Genomic DNA, 22182 nt, shown 5'->3' with positions numbered 1-22182 from the left:
TTTTACCATAAGAACTGACCACGAGCCACTCATAACACTTCTGAAGTCCAGAGCATTGGATGACCTCCTACCAAGGATTATCAGATTCAGACTCAGGCTGCTCAGATTTAATTTCAACATCATCCATGTCCCAGGTAAAAACCTGATAACAGCTGATACCCTGTCCAGAGCGCCTCTTCCAGCCACAGCTACAGAGGCAGAGCTGGACTTGGAAAGAGAATGCAAAGCTTATCTGGACAGTGTAGTAGACAGTTTGCCAGCCAAAGCTGGAACAGATTAAGAGTGCACAAACTTCAGATGACATCTACAAATGTCTCAGCCGATACATTGTAAATGGCTGGCCGAGACACAGACAAGATGTGCATGAGCAGCTGCTATCCTACTGGCCCAATCGGTCAGTCTTGCATGAATTAACAGGGTTCCCACTCTTTTTCAGAGATCATTTTCCAGGACTTTTCCAGGACATTTCAAATTTAGCAAAAAAGACAAGGATCACAGATTCACGGCCTAAAGTAATATTTTCTTCTCTCCAGAAGTCTTAAAAACAACATACACTTTATGGCTATTACTTAACTATACTTGTAAAGACAATTTGTCATGTGAATGAAATTTCAACATTTATTAAATAAAAAGACTGCACATATTCATACCCTTTCCTTTCTCAGGCCAATGCCGTCATGCATGCTTTAGTTTGCTGTGCATTCCCCTTGCACATGATATTCAGATTAACAAGGTTAATATAACCTGCTTACCCCTCACCATTTGCTGAAAACATTCGAGCACTTAAACCATTCCTAGCACCTGAAACCGCCAGCGTCATCCGTCACAGCGAGATTAAACAGCATAACAAAAAACCCGTCAAAACTCAGCGTCCCTGAACAGAGCGCTTTCTGTTACTAATTGTTTCGACCAGTTGTAAACTGTTCTTTAAATGATCAAGAACATTTAAAAATAGAGATGCTCCGATCAGTATTTTTGGGGCCGATCACCAAGATCATGATCTGCCGATTGCCGATCACTGCCGATCACAGAATGGCAGAGGAATGGGAATCTTTTATCTATAATCTAGCAGAGCACCATTTTTAGAAATGAAATTAACTCTAAATTAACTGTATTGAGAAAAAAACTGTAGAAATAGGCTACAGTCAAGATGAACCACCAAGTGTTTATTTTAGAAAATGAGAACTTAAAGCTACTGTAGGCCATCTTTCCCAAATAAGGCAGAGTAACTTAAAATTATTCCAAACAAAGAGGGGTCAGGCAGACCAACACACATCAGATCAGCTTAATAGGATGTCGCCTCTTAATACACTGATTACATTTTATAATTGCAAGCAAAATGTAAAACTTGTTACACCAAAACTGGCTACTGCCACAAAGGACAAAACTATGGCAAGTGTTTTTTTCTGTTATTATTATGAACGTCTGATGTAGTTGAGGAACCAACTACATCAGATCCAAAAAATAAAATAATGAAAGCTACTGTAAGCCAATGCCATCCTTTCTAAATAACAAGGCAGAGAAACAAGGAGGCCAAGCAGGTAGTTACCAACCAGATGAACTTGGGATGGTATGAGGTTACATAGGCCCAGGCTACTTGTAAAATGTAAATAAAAATTTTAATATATTAAAATTAAACAATTGGCCACAAAATGTTTCAGACCAAAACATGTTGGGCCTCGGCCTACTAACACAGAGTACAAAATCCTTCAGGTCTCAATCATAAAAGGCATCACTCACACTCACATCACTACTAGTTTAAATGCATCACTCACAGTCGGCTGGTTGAGGGATGGGGATGTTGTTGGCTTCGGCTGGTTTAGTTTCTCATACTCTGCATATTCATTTGTATGGCGTGTTCTAAGATGCCTAATCATGTTAGTGGTATTAAAATGCCGTTGCTTGCTTCCACCTCGAGGGATTTCATCACGACATACATTGCAAACGGCTAACTTTACGTCTTTATCGGACACTTTGAAAAACTTCCAGACGGGAGAACTCATGTTGCCACTGGTAAGTGCCGCTCTGCTGTTGTTTACCTGTGCACCGTGCATGCACGTGTGAAAAAGTCGCGCGAGTAATTTACGTCACGTGATCGTCTTTTTTGATCAGCGCTTTTGGGGTTCACCGATCTAGCTATTTTTAGTCAATATCGGCCGATCATGATCGGTGGCCAATCAATCGGGGCATCACTATTTAAAAATAATCATTTTCCAGGACAACAAGATTTTTTCCAGGACAATTTATGTTTTCTTTCATTTTCCATGTGTTTTCCAGGACTGGAACATTGGTCATAAATTTTCCAGGATTTCCAGGTTTTCCAGGACGCGTGGGAACCCTGATTAAGAGGACTGCTCATGAAAGGAGAGAGACCTATAATCCCTTAATGCATAAGACCTGACATCCTGCCGAGACTGCACCAGGGGCATCAAGGTATCAACACATGTCTAGCTAGGGCCAGAGAGATGCGAGATTTGTGCACACGAAGCTCAAATACCAGCTGAGCCTCTCCTCACGACTGAACTCCCAAGCAGACCATGGCAGAGAGTCGCGGCTGATCTTTTCCAATAGTAGAATGGGAACTATTTAGTCATGATAGACTATTTCTCCCACTATATTGCAGTTTGCTCCCTGCAGGGCAGCACATCAGCAAAACAGACCATTGCCAGATTTAAAGCTGTGTTTGCCAGATACGGCTGTGCAGAAGTGCTGGTCACGGACAATGGTCCTCAGTTCTCCTGTAATGAATTCGCTCAATTTGCACAGGACTATGTCTTTTCCCATGTGACAAGCCGTCCCTGTTACCCCCGCAGCAATGGGGAGCCGTCAGAACTGTGAAGTCCCTTTTAGCGAAAGAGGGCGATTTCCACGAAGCTCTGCTGGCCTACAGAGCCACTCCATTGGCACATAGGAGCTCCCCAACACAACTACTGATGGGGAGGAGAATCAGAACACCAGTTCCAGTGTCACCAGAACAGTTACAACCACAATGGCCTGATTTTGACAGATTCAGAGAAAAGGATACATTGCTGAAACTGCAACAGGAAGAAACATTCAATCGCAGACACTGTACTCAAACCTAACCACCTCTCCAGCCGGGACAACATGTATGGATCAAACCTACAAGAACAAAAGGGACAGTTGTTAATACTGCAACTACACCACGTTCTTATGAGGTAGAGACCCCAGATGGAAGATGGCTGCAATGCAACCGCTCACACCTCAGGAATGTTCCGGTGCCTCCTGCACAAGGTGAAATGATAATGACTAGGTCAGGGAGGCTGTCTAAGGCTCCTGAGAGACTAGAACTTTGAATGTGAAACACATGCATATACACCACAGAGTAAAATAAAAAAAAAAAAAAAAAAAAAAAAGAGTCCTAATTTTCTGTTGGAAAAGTTAAATGTTTATTAGGAAATACATGCTTGATTTATTGAAGTTTTCATTAACTTTAAGATTAAGTCTACAAAAATGACTACTGTGAAGTAAAAGGCCTTCTGTTAGTTTCTCTGGCTACACTTTTAAGTTAAAGAAAGGATTTGAAGTAATTCGTAAAGTTATAAAATAAGTGAGTTAAATAATGGAGTAGCTATACTGTTAAATGTATCCCATTATTTTAAAGTTCTGTTAAAACAAGTATACTTTGATCTAAATGGAGATGTAGTGGCAGGTGGTGGCCACCTGATGGGGCTAGAGGTCCAAGTTATTAAGCAACAAGAGAGTAGAATAAATAAAATGTTGTCTGACAGATATCTACACTAGATGTCGCCTGTACAGGGGACCCCCTCCTCCTAATGCATCAGCGTCAATGTAGGCAAAGAAATAAAATCACCATAAATCGTCATGAATGCGATTTTCTAGTTTTTTTTTTGGTTCGTTATAACGGTCAGACATGTATCATTAAGTCCAGAGAAAATTTAAGGTTTTGATATTAAGATAATCTACCTTTTCAAAATATAAGTTTATTACTTATATTCTTCCACTTGGATAAACTTCAAATGAACAATCGATACTTACCTTATAGCCTACTACATGCAAAACTGCTACATGGTGTGACTATACTGTACATGTTAATTTAAACATTTAAATTGTATTGGTGTATTATATATGATACACAAAGCAATTTGCAGGTGGAAGCAAATCACAAATTTGAGAGGAACATAATGTGAAAGTAAGATAGTTGAGGTGCCAAAGACCGTTCAATCTTTTCTTTATTCCTGTCCCGCAATACTTTTGCCACATTAAATAAGTATGTACTGTACTAAAGTCACATAAACAAAAAAAAAAAACAAAAAAAAAACAAAGTTTGATTTTGAGGCTGAACTTGTGTGTTAACCCTCAATTGCTCAGTATATTTACCTATACCTATAACCTATAAAAAAATAAAGAGATAATGTAAGTTGATCTGGATAAGTGTCTGCTAAATGCTGGAAATGTAAAAACTTGGTTGTCTCTGCTAGAATTACAGTCACACAATGTGACTGTACAAGAATCCTTGAACATGATGAACATACGAATTAGCATGAAATGTACAGAAGGAGTGTATTTGACCTCTGACATTAGTTCTGGCTGTATTATAAACGTTAATATTATAATACTTTATAAAAAGTATTATAAAGGTATAAAAGTTTATGAATCCATGGAGACATTGCCCTTGTATAAAGATGTGATTATTGAGCTGCATAGATCCTCTTGTATTATTACTATTTCCGGTGTAATTGTTTATACACATGGATATAGTGTACTGTATAGTGTATAGTGTATACACTCCACCTAATCTAAGCTTGATAATAAATTAATTTTAAAGCATGCTGTTTAACAAAGATTACTCAGCGTGATCATTGAATTAGTCATGTTTTTGTTAGATGTTCATGTAACATTTATAGAAGGGTCTTCAGAGTCTCCCATTTAAAACAGTCAGTATATTTTCTGCCATGGGAGTTTTTAAGAAAGAGGACTATGTTTATGTGTCTCTGTAACTGACAAGATCTAATTTGTAATGAAAATTTTGTATTATAATGCAAAATAGAAGCATTTTCATTTGTGTGTGAAGTTTTATTAACTTCAACAGTGAGAGAAAAGTGAGGCAAACCCCAGGAAAAGCGGCTATGTGGAGCTGATAATGGGATTTAAATGAAAATAAACTGACAATTAACTTGAAACAAATATAAACAATACAATTATAACCCAAGCAATTTGAGAAAAACAAAAAAGATATCCCCAATGTCTAAATGTTCAGTTTTCTTTCCTTTCCTTGGGATTCTAAAAAACATGTAAGAAAAATGTCTCAGTCTCAGGCAATGTGCCTGAAGTAAAGTCTGAGTCCTATACCACTTCCCCAGAAAAATAACATCCAGGTTTCTCAAGAACAGAAGAACCAAGAGCTGAAGAGTTGATACATGACGACAAGGTGACCAAGCGTTTATCCAGAAGAATCCACTCAGATTATTTAGGTTCCAATCATATCATCCAACAACAATTTGTTCAGGAAACAAAAACCTGTCTGCACAACATAGATTTTAAATGGATTAAAAATCAACACATTATAAACACTTAAACATCCCTTAACCTTCATATTGTCCCTGGGTCTTTTTGACCCTGCTGGAAGAATTTAATGTGTCATAACTTGGGTTTTCTTCCACATATTTGCCTGAAATTTACCAGGATTGTTCCAAATTATGAAATTTGCAAGCAAAAGTAATTTTGTCTATTTTCGTTGAACTATGTGTTCAGACTATTATATACTACGCGTTTTTGATCCGCTTGAGTCATTTTGATCCGGCCACATTTAGTGGGGCAATAGGTCACACTTTTGCCCTTTTCAGCGCAATGAACATACATACAGACACAAAAATGCACACATAAAATGTCCACTAACACACACACACCCAAAACACACACTCACACCCCACACACATGCACACACACAAATTGGGCATTGCATTTCATTAGGCCTCCAGAAAAGAAAAAAAGCCACACATTTGTAAATATTTCACACTTTTGATATGCCTTCGCCTAGCAGAGGGCAAAATATGATCTACCGAAATGATGCTACACACACGCACAAACACAGAGTCAAACACTGTTCAAAGCATTGGGCATTGCAATTCAGTTGGCCTCCAGACAAAACAAAAGCTACACATTTGTAAACATTACACACACACACACACACACACACACACACACACACACACACACACACACACACACACACACACAAGCACTGGGCATAGCAATTCATTAGGCCTCCAGAAAAAACAAAAGCTACTCATTTGTAAATATTTCACACTTGTTAGATGCATTTGTCCAGCTGGGGGCAAAATCTGATCTACCAACAAGCTTTACATACACACACACACACACACACACAGGGCATTGCAATTCATTGGGCCTCCAAAAAACAAAAACAATCATTTGTAAATATTTCACACTTGTTATATGCATTTGTCCAGCTGGGGACAATATCTTCTCTTCTCTTCTACCAACAATCTTTACACACACACACGTTGTGTTTTCATATTCAAAACATATTTGTTTCCTCTCTCTTATTTATGAATCAAAAACATGGCATAATTTCATAAGGTTTATCATTCATAAATTAAGTATAATAAAAATAAAACATAAGGAGGTAAACAAAGTTTTATTCACATGAAATTATGGCATGTTTTTGAGTGTGTTTGTGTAGCCTGTTGTTGGTTGATCAGATGACATCAGGTGGGCAAAATAGATATTACAAGTGTAAAATAGATATTATACTCAGAATGGTGATAATTGTAGAATTTTTGATTTATAAGCATTCAAGTCAATTTGGCCTGGAAAAAAACAGGTTTTATTTGCTGACATTAAAAATGGTCAAAATGGTTTCAAAACAATCTCCTGCCCTTGAAATATACCAGCCTGTAATTGTGCAGCAACTTTTGTGCCTCTATAGTGAAAATAATTCAAAATTTCTGTTAGGCTATCATATATACTTCATTTTTTATAAGCAGTCAAAACAGACAAGGTCAAGTTGACTCAGCGCTCCTAATTTGTATAGGAGGAAAATACAAAGGTTAACAGAGATTACATGTCTTTTAACTATAAGATTTTTCCTTTTTTACAAAACATCTTTGACAGTTTGAGCACCAATAACACACTTTTACATCATTTAAATTAGCACAGTTACATTTTATACGTTAACAATTTTACTCTACATGTGAAAGAAAACACAGTAACATGAGCACGAGGCGTTACACGATTAGCAAAACTATCATCTTGATGCTACACTTAGCGGCTTTCTTAGCATATTTAACTCTTTACGTTAACAATTTAAGCGCATTTTCTTTGACATCCATACATTCTGACTGGTTTTGCTCAAATACTAAACACGATATAACAACAAAATAATCATATACAGTACATAGAATAAATTCAGCAGAATGTCTCAGTAAACAATCACGGAAAGCAACAAGTACTCTTCGACTTCAGCTTCACTCTTCCACAGTATTTCGATTCAACGAAGCATGCAAAACAATAAACCAGCCCCATTTAACTTCAATTTGCAATGTACGTCCTCGTTTGAACGAGTCAGCACTACTCACATTCTGTGTGTTTTCTCCCTGCTGATTACACATACACTACGCACTCTCTTAAAGGGGCAGTACCAATTTTTCAAGTAGTGCTTAATAAGTGTTCATTCATTCATTCATTCATTCATTCATTCATTCATTCATTCATTCATTCATCTTCTACCGCTTATCCGAACTACCTCGGGTCACGGGGAGCCTGTGCCTATCTCAGGCGTCATCGGGCATCAAGGCAGGATACACCCTGGACGGAGTTAAGTGTTAATTCGGGATACAAAATGAACGGGGTTACACATTCGCGCGTCTCTGTGTGCCACTGCTTAATTACACAGGTGTGTAGGGAAGCTCCAGATTCCTTAAATTGTGGGATGTTCCGTGTGCCATAGTCTGAACACCACTATCACCTGCCTCATCATTACTATCCAGCTTTCAGACCACTTCACTGAAAACATGCTGCAGTTTACAGAATGGAGTTTCATATAAATCGTCGTTTTTTGAGTCTAATCACTTTTTGCACCCTCTTTGGACAAAATGAAGGAATTACACGAACTTTCTTTATCGGGATAAGAGAAGAGAAATGGGATTATGCACCTGGAGGTTACAACCGCATCACAGGGAAACCAGTTACTCAGGATGAGTGAGTTTCTAGTTTGTAATTTATTTTGTGATATTTGATTATATCATGCTTGGATCAATATATCGATACTGTGTCAATATATCAGTCAGCACTGAGATAAGGTGCTATGTGATACTACTAAAAGTTAACATGTTACTGAATAGTCTGATACTTGTGTAGTTCCCCTCCCCAAAAATAAATACATAAACAGATAAATAAATAATCGTATCTGTTTTACTTATCTTAAAGCAGCCATGTCCAATCTTCGGCAGGGAATTCCACAATTTGGGAGCCAAGGAAGAAAAAGCCCGATCACCCGTAGTTTTTACAATATACACATACAATATTCCAATAAAGAAATATAACAATATACTAGCTAGCATTGTGATTCTCCGGAAAATTTTCTACTCAGAAATCATGGGTCCTGGCATTTGTGAGGAGGTTACTTTGACACGTAAAACCTACCTAAACATTGCTGCAGGCCAAGTAAAACCTGCTATACTACAAAACATGTTCAGGGTGGTTTGAATGACAAAAAGAGTTAAAGGATTTGACTTGGTCTCCAAATTACACAGAATTCTCATGTTAATTGAGCATCTGTGGGTTGTGCTCTACAAACAAGTTTGATCCATAAAGGCTCCACCTCTTAGCTTAAAGGAATTATGTGATCTGCTGCAAACTTGTTGATGTCAGATACCACAACACACCGTCACAAACCTTTGTCTTGTGGAGTCCATATCTTCTTGGGTCAAAGCTGTGGTTCCAACTCAACAATAGGTGGTTGGTCTTAATGTTATTGCTGATCAGTGGAAATTACAATATAGTAATAGTATAGGAATCAAAATTCGATTCCTCTCCTGTAATCAGATTGCAATTAATTTCAGAAAAAATAGATGAATTTTAAATACTAGTTAAGATGCAGAACCACTTGTCGGTTTTGCTTTCAGGTGCTCAATTCCTTGTCATGTTCCCTTTGAAATGAACCACATTTCAATTTCATGCAGGCTCACGTTGAATCTAATGCAACAATATACATATAATTATGTAACCCACATAGTTTCAAGTTTAGGTCCTCTGTATTTGCTGAAAATAATAGTGTACCCGTAATAGAAACTATTGTGTTGTTTATTGTGTTCTAGTCACGCATCACTGTTCCTGCTGCAAGGTCCCCATCGAATTGGCCATGTGTATAAGAAAGCCATATACAGGCAGTACACAGATGCGACATATTCACAGGAAATCTTCAAACCAAATTGGCTGGGTTACCTGGGGCCTGTGATTCATGCTGAGGTTGGAGATGACATTGTGATCCATCTGAAGAACTTTGCCTACAGAAGATATTCACTTCACACACACGGAGTCCACTATGAGAGACTCAGAGGGTAAAATATGTCTGCTGAGGGCTTTTAAAACATGTTGAACACACAAAAATATATGGTGTTAAAATTGAACTGCACTAAACGAGAATGAACGATTTTTCAACGTACTGAAACATTTATTCAGTAGATCAGATTCATCCTGTATATGATGCTTAGGGCCAACTGTGTATCTCTGGTCTGGTTTTGTTACATGAAAACCCCTATTCCTTAAAGGAAAAAGGATATGGTAGAGGGAAAAAGACACTTTGTGTCATAGTGCAGTCATTATCTTCTAAGTAGGACATCCTGTTTCTTCAAATGATCTAAACTAGACATGATAAGGTCTTGAAAATGACTAGGCATTTTCTTTTTTTGTCTCTTTGTCAATAGATTTTTTTCTCCTAATACTGCACTGACACCCAATATTGAGGAAGATCTCTTATCACAAATTCGGAGCTTAGTTGGTGCCATTGTTATTTGTTTGGACAGTAGCACATTGAACTCAATCCAGCCTGATATGGAGCCAACATCTTAAAATGGCAAAATTGATTTCCTTGGGACTGATGAAACCATGAAACACCATAGATTATATATGCAAAAACATCTAAATTGTCAATCTCTCAACAAAAATAATAATGACCAATGCACAGTTAAATCTGTACCATGAATAACCACAGAAACAAATCATTACATTTGATTTATTACAACTAACTGCCAACTGGTGTTTGGACTGTATTTACAAATAAGAGGTTCAGCAGCATATGCCTTTTATAGTGACTGTACAAGGAAATTGGGTATTAAAGTTGTGGCGCAGAGGCAGAAGGTATTGAGTCCATTAGCGTAAATGTATTAAACAAATTTAATTGCGGGTGGTGGTGTTACAAATGCACTCCTTTGTGTGATCAGTGCTCTCCTGGTCAAGAGCATTACATACTAAACAACAAAAGTCACTGAGGAAAGATTCTTAAGAAAAAAACTAAAAGAAAATGCATTTTATCAAGTCAAAGTTTAGCTGTGAACTATGAAGTAATGCAGTATTCCCAAATCTGATGATTCTAAACCGGGAAATGACTATAAACTGGTAAAAGGGTCAATGCATTATTTAACTTTTCAGAAGTCATAGGGCACTAAGATATTTTTTTCTCTGGGCTATGTCATAAGTGGAGCTTTTACAGAAATTCATGTAGTGAAGGAATATAATCTACATGAATACAAGATATGTAGTTTCCAATACTCAGTTTCCATGTTTTAAATAATATCTAAGCAATGTGAAATGATAGGACTAAATTGATTTCATGTGTATCAGGAGCGCTATATCCAGATAAAAGCTCTATAGCACAGAAGCAGGATGATGGTGTTCCTCCAGGTGGAAATTATACTTATACATGGAGAGTAAAGCCGGAGTTTGCTCCCACTCAGGGAGATTCCAACTGTCTGACTTGGGCTTACCATTCACATGTGATTGCCTACCATGACATCTCCTCTGGACTTATAGGAGCTCTGCTGACTTGCAAGAAAGGTACATCAGTAAGCCATCAAATAATGGCATTATCACACATTACACTCAGTGTATATCCATAGATGAGTGGTAGCAATTTGACTATTGGATTTTGTTTCTGGTTTTGTTTTTCATTGACTAAGACCTTACATGATGAAAAAACATGCACAATGAACAAACTATTTTACAATATTAAAAAAAAAATCTTTTGGGAGTATTATACCACTGTTAACTTTAAATAGAGAAATACAAAACAAAACCATTTTGGGCAATTTACAAGTCTTTTTTTGAACTCTGGTTTTGGAGTTATAGCTGAGGTGTGATTTTTTTTTTTTTTTTTTTTTTTTGGGGCATGATTTTAAAAAAGCAAACAAGCCAGAAAACACTAAATAATCTGCCTATTGTTTAGATCTGTATTCATATTCATTTAGGATACATTTTATGCCCAGTTACACATGTTCAGTTACACCCCTAATATTCATGGTCTGTTTCAATCAGGGATCCTGCAGCCTGTTCCATCAGGGGTTAATTACTCTCAGGTACGGAGGACAGATGTTGATAAAGACTTCCTCCTCTTATTTAGCGTGGTGAATGAAAACTTGAGCTGGTACCTAGAAGAAAACATCAAAATGTTCTGTTTGGATCCTACTGGTGTTGACCCCTCTGATCCAGACTTCCAGCAGTCTAACCAGATGAATGGTAAGTATTTCTTTGTTGGGGCAGTATCTGAATGCCATAGACTGAGCTGAAATTCTGAAAACTAATACTATCAATAGCATAACATTGTTCATCATATTTTATAGCTATTAATGGATATGTGTTTGGGAACCTTCCTGGGCTTGACCTGTGCCAGAACAAAAAGGTTTCATGGCATTTCATTGGCATGGGCAATGAAGTAGATATCCACTCGGCATATTTTCATGGGCAGACACTACTGATTATTGGACATCGTTTTGACACTGTCAGCCTGTTTCCTGCCACTTTCATGACTGCATTGATGGAGCCCTTAACAATAGGAAGATGGATGCTGAGCTGTCAGGTTAACAGCCATATACAAGGTAGTCTTTCAGCTTTATAAATGTATCGCATTTGAACCATGCATGACCTCCATTATTTTGGCTAAAAAAGAAAAATATTTTTATTTTACAATTTATCCACAGAAAAACAGAATTCCACATTGTTCTAAAAGACATGCATCTCTTGGTCTAACAAAGCTGACATTTGCATAAAGTTGCAATACATTCATATTGTAAATATGTATATTTAATTATTGGGAGAAATTTCCAATATATTCCAGACAATGGGTTCAATTTTAAATATGTAAAGCAAAATATTATTGTGTAAACAGTTTTGCATTTTAAAAGATGATTTATCCCATATTAAGTATGTATAAGTATAGTATAGATATACAGCAGAGTAAACCTGTGTGAGTATTGCGGATCTAACCAGCTGTGGCATAATGCTGGAAAGAGTAATGATGTTTGTGTGCAGATGGTATGCAGGCACTGTTCAATGTTTCTCAATGTGCTGGGGAGACAAACTCCTCTGTCACTCCTCTGAATGGGACAGTGAGGAAATACTTCATTGCTGCTGAGCTGGTTCGATGGAACTATGCCCCATCAGGAACAGACAGTTTCACTAATGTTTCACTGAATGAAAGTGGAAGGTATGAAGCTGAACAATTTTTTTTTATTCAGTTTCTAGCTTCAATTTTTTTAATTGACATTTATATTATTAATCGATTGCATGTTTTTTTTATCTAAAATATATGCCATACTCTATCTACATTCTCTTTTTACTCTTCTTAGCAATTCAGAGCTGTATTTTGGTACGGATAATGGTCATCTTGGTGGAGAGTATACAAAAGTGGTATATAGAGCATACACCGATGAAACATTTACAGAAAACATCAGCAAGGATGCGTACCTAGGCATACTAGGTAGACAACCCTTTTTAAATTTTACATACATTGTGTATTTGGTATATAAAGGTTTGCCAGAAAGAAAAAAGAATGATACAAAAACATTATTATTGTTGTATAAGAACAGTATGAGGATAATGTCCATGATATACATTTTAAAGCATATTACATGCCCCAGATACTGTAGTTATATTTACATACTGTAGTGTATATCCTAGGTACAGCACTCTCCTTCAAGTAGGGAGATTTTGTATTGATATTTGTATTACCTTGTTCTATACTATTTTTTTCTTCGTCAGGTCCTGTACTAAGAGCTGAAGTTGGGGATACTTTACAGGTCACATTTTTGAACAAGGCTGATAGAAATTACAGCATTCAGTCCCATGGTCTTCAGTACACAAAGTTATATGAGGGAGCTCAATATGAAGATGGTGAGAAGGGGACAATACAGACTTTTAATGACCAGTTACTTTTTTTTGCTGTACTTTCATTTCTTTATCTATATTTTAAATACGAAGCAGCTGATAACAAATATACTAATACACAAAATACAGCCTAAGCTTACTTAGTCTAATATGAAGGCAAAATTTCAGCTTGAAAAATAATAGATAATAATCAGAATCTCCTATGAAATTATTTGCGCTTATGAAATTTTACAAATCTGTCCTAATTATGAGTGGCCAGAGCATCTTGCCTATAGAGTCTTAACTAATTATAACTAGTTATTTTCAGGTTTATCTTATTGATATCTTATTGATTTTATATTTGATTATTAGATGCACAAAAAAAAGGATCTAACATACAGCCAGGAGATTCCTTCAACTACACATGGTATGTAAGAGAAGGGCCCTCTGACAGTGACCAGGCCTGCATCTCTTACCTTTACTTTTCTTCCCATGACCCTATCAGAGATACCAACTCTGGCCTCTTTGGACCTCTACTTGTGTGTAAGAGAGGTTCACTGACCCCCAGTAATACCCAGGTATGCTTTTCTTTATAGTTGATTGTATATACCAATGGAAAAGAATGATGTGCATTTTAGAATATATAAATATATATATTTGAACACCCTTGCTATTTTGCAAGTTCTCCCACTTAGAAATCATGGAGGGGTCTGAAATTGTCATCGTAGGTGCATGTCCACTGTGAGAGACATAATCTAAAAAAAAAAAATCCAGAAATCACAATGTATGATTTTTTTAACTATTTATTTGTATGATACAGCTGCAAATAAGTATTTGAACACCTGAGAAAATCAATGTTAATATTTGGTACAGTAGCCTTTGTTTGCAATTACAGAGGTCAAACGTTTCCTGTAGTTTTTGACCAGGTTTGCACACACTGCAGGAGGGATTTTGGCCCACTCCTCCACACAGATCTTCTCTAGATCAGACAGATTTCTGGCCTGTCGCTGAGAAACACGGAGTTTGAGCTCCCTCCAAATATTCTCTATTGGGTTTAGGTCTGGAGACTGGCTAGGCCACACCAGAACCTTGATATGCTTCTTACAGAGCCACTCCTTGGTTATCCTGGCTGTGTGCTTCGGGTCATTGTCATGTTGGAAGACCCAGCCTCGACCCATCTTCAATGCTCTAACTGAGGGAAGGAGGTTGTTCTCCAAAATCTCGCAATACAAGGCCCCGGTCATCCTCTCCTTAATACAGTGCAGTCTCCCTGTCCCATGTGCAGAAAAACACCCCCAAAGCATGATGCTACCACCCCCATGCTTCACAGTAGGGATGAGGTTCTTGGGATGGTACTCATCATTCTTCTTCCTCCAAACACGTTTAGTGGAATTATGACCAAAAAGTTCTATTTTGGTCTCATCTGACCACATGACTTTCTCCCATGACTCCTCTGGATCATCCAAATGGTCAATGGCAAACTTAAGACGGGCCTGGACACGTGCTGGTTTAAGCAGGGGAACCTTCCGTGCCATGCATGATTTCAAACCATGACGTCTTTGTGTATTACCAAGAGTAACCTTGGAAACGGTGGTCCCAGCTATTTTCAGGTCATTGACCAGCTTCTCCCCTGTAGTTTTGGGCTGATTTCTCACCTTTCTTAGGATCATTGAGACCCCACAAGGTGAGATCTTGCATGGAGCCCCAGTCCGAGGGAGATTGACAGTCATGTTTAGCTTCTTCCATTTTCTAACGATTGCTCCAACAGTGGACGTTTTTTCGAGCTAACAACCTCAAACAGGTGCATCTAATTTAGGATAAATGGAGTGGAGGTGGACATTTTAAAGGCAGACTAACAGGTCTTTGAGGGTGAGAATTCTAGCTGATAGACAGGTGTTCAAATACTTATTTGTAGCTGTATCATACAAATAAATAGATAAAAAAAATCATAGTGATTTCTGGAATTTTTTTATTTTTTTATTATTTTTTTTTTTTTAAGATTGTCTCTCACAGCTCTCACAGTGGACATGCACCTACGATGACAATTTCAGACCCCTCCATGATTTCCAAGTGGGAGAACTTGCAAAATAGCAGGGTGTTCAAATACTTATTTTCCTCACTGTGTGTGTGTGTGTATATATGTATGTATGTGTTATATATATTACACACTATAATATAATATATGTATATTTCAAAAATAGATTTTTTTTTTATTCTTTGCTGATAATATAAGAAAAATGTGGACAAAGAGTTCTTCTTAATTTTCGCTGTGATGGATGAAAACTTAAGCTGGTATCTGAAGAAGAATATTAAGATGTATGGAACAAATAAATCAGACCCAGAGAATGAAGGATTTCAGGAGAGCAACATGATGCATGGTAACCTACACACTGTCACTTTCTCATACAACTTTATGAGATATGAGTTAAATTATTTTCAATGTGCACATCTGGGAGGTAACGTTTTACATATTTGTAATTTTTTTTTTTTGCTTTCGGGACAAACTGTTTTTAAAATAATTACTATACAATATAGAGGATACAGTACAATATAAAATAGAGGATATTCCATGCTGTCTAGTTTCATCTATGTCTTTGATCGGGTGTAAAACAGCAGTGAATGGCTACATGTACGGGAACCTACCAGGGCTGGAGGTATGTGATGGCGACCGAGTCAGATGGCACGTCCTAGGCCTTGGCACAGATGTGGACATGCATGGGGTGTACTTCCAGGGAAACACCTTCCGCAGAGACGGCATCACCCGTGACACCCTTGCTGTGTTTCCACACACTGCTGTCAGTGTTTTCATGCAACCAGATACAACCGGTCAGTCATGAATTTTGTTAGTTTCTTCCCACCATACAATCAAATGCCAAAAGGTGGATTTGAGGATGCACTAAATTGCCCACAGGTATAAATTGTACCTTTTGTACCCATTGCTCCCAGGATATTTAAGATACCCTGAGAAATACTTCTGATGAACAGAATAAAACTGTTCCTGAAGATTTAATTTAATTTCAAGCAAAATTACAAACAAGTCAGTGGAATTAAACAAAACCATTTGTTTTGTGTCAGACTTTAAGTGTAAACCTTGCATGAAAAGCTTAAAAATACTAAAATCTAACAACTATACATTATTACATTACATTACATACAGAACAACGGCAAACATTGAGCAGTCAGTTGGAAGACTGGATAAGATGGTGTTTATGCTTTTGATTTTGCACTTTTTAACTATTTCTCAAAAAATGTATATTATTATCAAAACAATTTAATCATTGTCAGTGTAAAATTGATCTAATAGCAAAGCAAACACCCCTTCTGGCTTAAGTGGGCAAGCAAGGTTTGTGTAGTCAAGATCAAGCGTTTGGGTGTGCTTTGAACCACTGAAGCATGCACACCACCCCTGAACAAACATGTAGACAGACTGCACAATACCGGGACAGGAAAACACCAAACCAAACAAAGACACCAAAATGGTATACGAAAACAATGGAATCTTGAAAATAAATCAGTAACATTCACCTGCAACTCAATGGTCTTCAAATTATATATGTATATTTATCTATCGATCTATCTATGATATTTAATTTCAATAAGAAATATATAACATTTTCTAGTAAATCTGTCTTGCTTTATTCGTTTGTTTTCTTTCTGTGTTCCTTTTTAGTTTTATTTTACTCCTTAATCTCCATTAAGGAGAAAAAAAGCTGGCCATGAGTAATAGCAGATGCAGACAATGAAAACAAAGGCAAAATTTAATCAGCCTGGAGAATTGTGGGGAACTGTTTTCCCTCGCACGGGAAATCTCAGTGTGCATCCCCTACTGGCTATTGTTGCCAAGTGTAGAGAATCATTGTCAATTATATCTTCTCCCATTAGACCTTTAGCTGCTCTTTACTGGTGCTTTATTGGCTTGTTAAACTGTGGGTGGTTGTGTTCTGATGTATATGTGAATACAGGACTTTTTGAGGTGAGCTGCAAAGTGACTGACCATTACATGGGAGGTATGAAGCAGCAGTACAGAGTGAAGAACTGTAGGCAGAGATCATCTGCTCCTGCCTCTGCTCCCACAGCACACTACTACATCTCTGCAGAAGAGCTAGAGTGGGACTACTCACCAAATCGCTCATGGGAGCTCGAGTACTTCAACACCACAGAGGAGGACAGGTATTTACAAACACACAGTATCTTTTTATTATAGTTGTAGTTTTTTATCAAACTTTTAATGGATACTCTGTTTCTTAGCCCAGGCAGTATATTTGTGGGGACTGGTGAGAACAGGCTTGGCTCAAAATATAAAAAAGTGATTTATAGAGAGTACACTGATGCCACCTTCAGGACCATGAAGCAAAGGTCATCTTCAGAGAAGCATCTGGAAATACTGGGTACAAAGATATGATTTTCTAACTGGTCCTTAATCCTCTTTGCTATTTGTTAATTGTCATGTAATGTAACTGTCATCTGTACATCCGTGTGTGTGTTTGTGTGTAGGTCCAATCATCAGGGCAGAGGTCGGTGAAGTAGTTCATATTACATTCCTTAATAAAGCTACTCGTCCATACTCGATCCAGCCTCATGGAGTGAAGACCTCACCTCAGAATCCAGCACCTGTTTTGCCTGGTGAGGAATCCTGCAAGTTTGGACATCTAAAATATTGGATGGAATAAAAATTATTTGAATTAAAAAAGAGTGAATTTTTAAACAGAAGGGTGTAATCATTAACTGCAGGAAACATGAGTATGTACCAGTGGATTGTTCCAGAGAGTTCTGGGCCAGGAGTCTCTGATCCAAACTGCATCACATTTGCTTACTACTCTACTGTGGACTTCATTAAGGTGATCTCTAATGAGCGGTGAATGAACACATATACATTATAGTATACTTATAGTACATAGGTTTGATTTAGTTTAGATTTAATTTCTCTTTTAAAAGAAAATTGCGTTTATCCAGAGTGCCATCCAAAGTTGTGTGCGTACACTGTAATGAAGTACAGGCCTACCTTCCAAGCTCATCGAGTTTAAAATATCATTTAAAAGCAAACCACATCTCAGGTTCTACTAGCAATCTGACCCACACTGGATCAATGTGTACGGCGTGTGAGTAGACAAACATCAGCAACAGGTTAAATGCCAGCTAGAAAAATAAGTTTCTGTGTGTTCTGTTTTAGCTTGAACTGGAAGTTTAAATTGATTTGAGATTAAAACTGTTCTGATAGTTCACTTTCCTGGATATAGCAATTTTGTGAAATGTCAAAAAATACACATGTTAAACAAAATGGTGTATGTTTAATTTCACTGTAAGTGTGCGATTAATCACACAAAAAGAGTCGGATTAATCGCGAATAAAATTACAAAATTAAAATAAAATGACAGCACTAGTTTGATTATATATTACTTAGATTGATCTATAATATATCATATGAGAGATTTTTTTTTTCCCAGCAATCAGTCAAATAAATGCCTACAATGTGTAATTATAGATTCAAAAAACCCTTAATGATAAACTAGGAATTTAGAAAAATATAAATAATAGTTGTGTATGGAACTTATTATGATAACCTGCTTTAATGTTTCAACCATGTAACTCAATTGGCACCAAACCAAACTGTTCTTTGATATATTGAACTGCAGTAGCGGTAACTTTCCACATAGTGGCAGCAGTGAGTACTAATGTGCTTTACCATGTAACTCATTGTTGTATGTAAGAATATTCAGATGAAAATCTCTCTAAAAAGTTACTGACGGTCATCTGTAGATCACACAAGAAATCTGTCACTGCATACAGACTATATAGATTATTTTTATTGTCATGAACTGAAGATGATGTCAAACTGATGTTTGATGTCTCCTCTTGGATGTTGTACTGGGTTTCAGGACACAGTCAGTGGGCTAGTTGGACCCCTGGTGATCTGCAGGAAAGGGACACTAAACCAGAACAGACAAAGACTGGATGTGGATAGAGAAATTGCACTTCTTTTCTTTATCTTTGATGAGAATATGTCATGGTACCTGGAGCAAAACATCCAAACCTATTACAACAGCTCAAAGCCTCTGATCAGAAATGATGATTTTGTGGAGAGTAACAAAATGCATGGTGAGACTTTACCATGTTATTTTTCTTGACTACTAGCTGTTTATTTTAGAAATTGTATACCTTCACAATTATTTAAAAAAAAACAACTCCATATTGTTCAATCCTGGTCAGTATTGTGTTATTCATTTTCATTTTTCAGGAATTAATGGCAAGCTGTATGGAAACCTTCAGGGAGTGCAAATGTGGCAAGGGGAGAGAGTAAACTGGTATCTCCTTGGGTTCGGTGGTCAAGTTGATCTGCACACAGTGCATTTACATGGTCAGACCTTCATCTACAAGGTGATGATAAAACACATCAGGCTGTGCTAGTCATTATTATTCAGATGCTAATAAATATCATGGAAAAAGTATATTTCTTTTTTAAACTAAGAAACTGAGCAAATGTTTACATGTACACTGCTTTCTTTAATTCTCCTCCATGGAGCAGACAGACCTGCCCCACCGGGACGATGTTTTTGACTTGATTCCAGGCACATTTCAGACACTGGAGTTAGTGGCATGCACTAAGGGAACATGGCTGCTGCACTGCCATGTGGATGACCACATCCGAGCAGGCATGGAAACCACCTACAGCATCAAGAGTTCAGGTGATTTAAAAAAAAAAAGCTATGAAGAAGCTATAAAACACTACAGTTTGTTTAAAAGTTTTAGTTGTAGACACTAGTGTGGAGTTTATTTACAAGTGATAGTAGCATAACTGGGGGCACGGTGGCTTAGTGGTTAGCACGTTCGCCTCGCACCTCCAGGGTTGGGGGTTCAATTCCCGCCTCCACCTTGTGTGTGTGGAGTTTGCATGTTCTCCCCATGCTGCGGGGGTTTCCTCCGGGTACTCCGGTTTCCTCCCCCGGTCCAAAGACATGCATGGCAGGTTGATTGGCATCTCTGGAAAATTGTCTGTAGTGTGTGATTGCGTGAGTGAATGAGAGTGTGTGTGAGTGCCCTGCGATGGGTTGGCACTCCGTCCAGGGTGTATCCTGCCTTGATGCCCGATGATGCCTGAGAGAGGCACAGGCTCCCCGTGACCCGAGGTAGTTCGGATAAGCGGAAGAAAATGAGTGAGAGTGAGTGAGTAGCATAACATTTTTATAATTTTATATGACCTTAATTGTCTGAAGGTGTTAATATCAAGGATGTCAACAGAAGTAAGCACTACATGTTAAGACATAGTTTGTTAAAGTCCACAGAAATCAGTTTGTTAAAATATAAATTGTTAGCAATTGTTAAAAAAGACTGTAAGATGTAGCAGTGATTGCACAACTGTTTGATGTTTTATATGTGTGTTGTTGTTGCCAGTGCTGTGGCTCAACATCTGGGTATAGTCTCCATCCTGGCTTTTGTTTCTGCCCTCAAAGAGGGGCCAAAGAAAGCAGAAGAAAGTAAAGGAGAAGAGGACAGAAAAAAGAGGAATACGACTACTTATGAGAGATGCCAGACAGACCAGAAATTTAAATCTTAGTTACATATAAATCACTTTAAAAATCAGGATAGATGAAGAAGACGGTCTGTCTCTGTCTTGTATGCTGTTGTATATTTTTGACTTTGCATGTTGGTGAGTTGAATTGAAGTGTTTGGATTTGGATTTATGGTTTAACTGAGTTAAACTAAAACATTTTTTCAGAATATGCTGGTGATCAATAATAAAAAAAAGAAAAAAAAAAGAATGAAATAACGCGTGGCCTGATTGATGTATGGGAACTGGACCAAATGCATAGCCGTAAGAAGCCATGGCTATTCTATGGCTTACTATGTGATTATCTGGTTCCCCATGTTACTAAGATATAGTTGATACATAATCATCATTCCACTGACCTAGAGATCTTATAGAGTGTAGGATGTGTGTTTACAGTAAATTGTGACATGTCCAAGAATTTACCTTTCCATTTTTGCATAAAAGATTATCAGCTCTGTAGCCAGATTGTCACATGCAATCTGTCTGTATATGTGTTTTAAATATGTATATACTTCATCAGAATATTCTAAAACTAATTAAATATATTACATAAGCTTCTGGTGTCACTGAGATTGTATAATGAATTTCTTAAAGAAAAAAAAATCATATGAACTCAGTAAACTACACATCTGTGGAATTATCTCTGATAACTAGACAAAAGACTACAAAAGACAAGCATCTAGGAGCTATTGGGTCTAATATACAAAAGTTTGGATTCATATGTTGATTTAAAATGCAACAATTTCAAAGAATCAAACATAAATGGTTAATTATCTATTGAATAGATTATAAATCAGTTATTATCAAAGGGGACAGACCACTGGCCTGGAGAAAATAATGAATGTTGTGTATATAAACTGCAAACTAATTTGCCTGTGACTCTGGTTATTAAAACTGTTCTTCTCTACATCATCATGAATCACATTTGAAAGCAGGCCTACCCCAGATGACTGAACAAAGTTGGTCACATATCAGCCTAAGCTGTATTGAGGATATTGCGGAGTGTAGTGAATCATATTGTATTTTATAGTATCACAGTATATTCATGCTATGTCAAATGTTAAATCATTGTCATATGAAATTAAATTGTATCATATTGTAGTCTATCATCAGATATCAAATCATTGGCTTTAAAACCAGAGTCTTCTTGTATCATAGTATATTATGTGATAGCATCAATTATGAAATTGTTGATTTATAACGTGGAGAATCAAATTCCTGTCATATTATGTGGAGGATTTCAGGTATTAAAAAAAAGGTATTAAACAATAACA

The 22182-nt window shown here is 37.2% G+C and overlaps 1 pseudogene; it reads left to right on the top strand.

Annotated features, from left to right (window-relative positions):
- Positions 1-8032: 8032 nt before the first annotated feature.
- Positions 8033-21325, top strand: LOC132863375 (ferroxidase HEPHL1-like; annotated as a pseudogene).
- Positions 21326-22182: the final 857 nt, after the last annotated feature.

This window comes from Tachysurus vachellii, chromosome 20 (genome assembly GCF_030014155.1).
Source record: "Tachysurus vachellii isolate PV-2020 chromosome 20, HZAU_Pvac_v1, whole genome shotgun sequence".
Lineage (NCBI taxonomy): Eukaryota > Metazoa > Chordata > Actinopteri > Siluriformes > Bagridae > Tachysurus > Tachysurus vachellii.
The sequence above is the reverse complement of the archived record's forward strand: the minus strand, read 5'-3'. Positions and strand labels throughout refer to the sequence as shown.